At 34.3% G+C, this 2429-nt stretch overlaps 1 non-coding gene across 1 annotated transcript; it reads left to right on the forward strand.

The window, feature by feature from the left end:
- The first annotated feature begins 209 nt into the window (after positions 1 to 209).
- LOC118609673 lies at positions 210 to 328 on the forward strand. Its single transcript, XR_004953481.1, has one exon. It is a non-coding gene; the product is annotated as a 5S ribosomal RNA (ribosomal RNA).
- The last annotated feature ends 2101 nt before the right edge of the window (positions 329 to 2429 follow it).

Raw genomic sequence — 2429 nt, forward strand, 5'->3', positions numbered from 1 at the left:
TGACAGTCAGATAGAATTTGTCACTACTTTTGAATTGAATGTTGGTTTCCCTTTTCACCACAGCCTTCTTAAGAAAAAAAAAGTTGTTTAAAAAATTACAATTTTATCAATGTTCAAGAATTGATTTTCCTGAAACTTATAGTAATCTAGCTTTAAAATAAACATACAAGTTGTACTTTTATAATCTGATCATAATCAAAAAAGTTTTTGTCTACAGTCATGCCACCCTCAACAAGCCCAATCCCATTTGATCTTGGAAGCTAAGCAGGGTCGGGCCTGGTTAGTACTTGCATGGGAGACCACCTAGGAAGACCAGGTGCTGTAGGCATAAAAAATAAGGAATTGTAAGCTGACAAGGTCCTTGCAGTCTGTGAGGTCAACCAAGGGTTGTCTTGCCTTAAAAAAAAAAAAAAAAAAAAAAAGTTTTCAAGACCATAATTAACAACAAGCCATTAAAAAATGTTAATGTTATCTTTTTGATAATTCTATTAACTTATTAAGAATGTATAAAATGCTTCTCTTTGTATTTATCATTTTCTGTGTAAACGTGCATTTACATTAGACTCTCAAAATCAGAATAGTTTATATTTTTTTTTTTTTGGCACCTCAATGCATCAGAGAGAACAGGCTCTGACCCATAATATATATATATATATGAATCTGAGTTTTTATATATATAATATCTCTTGAATAAAGGAAACTACAAATGAGAAAATGTATTAAATTAATACCTCTATAATTTACTTGTTTAGTAGTGCGTAGCGTAAAAATGTGGTGGTGACTCTTTACACCAAGAATTTTCAATTCATTCATTCTTTGTATACATATAATTAGGCATTGTGCCACATCATAAGCAAATAAGCAGAGAAACATAATCACCCATTCAATAAAGAAGGAAGAACAGAACTCCTAGGTTAGTTCAATTAATAGCACATTAAAGGTAGCAATATCATTAAGAGGCAGAACTACATTTAAATTACTGTTTAGATCCACAGTCATCCTAAAGTGGCAAGTTCAAATATTTTATTCATGCTAATTTAGTTTTCCTCAGTCTCTGTTAAATTTTCCCGATTTGTATATCCATTTATATATGCTACTTTATATGTATGTGTGTATTCTCCACGTGTTATTAAAACTTATTTATACCAAATAGATGCTATAAATTCTGGGATTTGGAACTTGATTCGGAATTATCCAGCCAGGCAAGGTGAGGATTACTGGGGCATATAGATGAAAAACGATTGGTTGGTAGTTACTGAAGCTAGTCGATGCTGACATGGAGGTTCTTTTAAATATTTTCTCTGCTTTTTTATACATTTGAGATATTTTCAATATCAGATATAAAAGCATGTGAATATAAATAAATGCTAACAAATATTTTTTCATATCCTGATATTGTTTTTCCTTGATATATTCAATTGCTTTGATAAAATTTGGGCCTGCTATATTTCAGACTCACCTATTTCTTCCCTTATTTGTCCCAGTGTCTGGGCATTTATTTATCTCCATATGTCTGCAGAGGGCTGAGAAATAATAATAAGGACATGTTTAATTTTCTACACATTTCAGTATGATTAGATTCACCTACGTGACATTGGCTGGTGCTTTGAAGGAAGAAAACCAAGGGGTGGCGTCAGAAAAGGAGGTGAGACTATACCACATCGATTCTCCCCCACCGGTCCGGAGACCTTTTAAAGATAACAGCACAACACAGAGGACTTAGAGGAAATGAGTTCGGCGCATGTGCAAGGACAGGAAACAGCAAGAGAACTGAACAAGCTCGGACAACACCGAAGTTACCAGAGAGAGATTAACACTAAGCGAGGAGAAACGAACTGACATTTTACCTTTGGTTGGGAATATAAATGTAAAGCATTACTGTGTGTGTGTGCGTGTGAGTGTGTGTGTGTGTGTGTGTGTGTGTGTGTGTGTGTGTGGTATTTTTATTAAATTGACTGGGGTGACATTGGTTAACAAAGTTATACAGGTTTCAAGGATATAATTTAATAATACAACATCTGTCTATTGCATTGTGTGTTCATCGCTCAGTCAAATCTCCCTCCGTCACCATATGTTTGCTCCCCTTTACCCTTATCTACCTTTCCTCCCTCCCCCCCTTTCCCCCTGTGTTTGTGTCTATGACGTTTTGTTCATAGACACTAACTATTGTCTGTGTCTATGAAGTTTTGTTTGTGTCTTGTATGTTTGTTGCTTTCAGTATTATATCCCACATATGAGTGAAATCGGATGGTTCTCGATTTCTTCTGATTTATTTCACTGAGCATGATCGTCTCAAATGCATCATGTTGTCTTAAATGGCAGTATTTCATCTTTTCTTATATCTGAGTAATATCTTTTTAAAATGACATATGCAGTCTTAGACTAAGTCAAAGCATGTTATTCTTTTAGAACTACTTGGTGATCTCTAT

This window comes from Rousettus aegyptiacus, unplaced genomic scaffold (assembly GCF_014176215.1).
Source record: "Rousettus aegyptiacus isolate mRouAeg1 unplaced genomic scaffold, mRouAeg1.p scaffold_m13_p_11, whole genome shotgun sequence".
Lineage (NCBI taxonomy): Eukaryota > Metazoa > Chordata > Mammalia > Chiroptera > Pteropodidae > Rousettus > Rousettus aegyptiacus.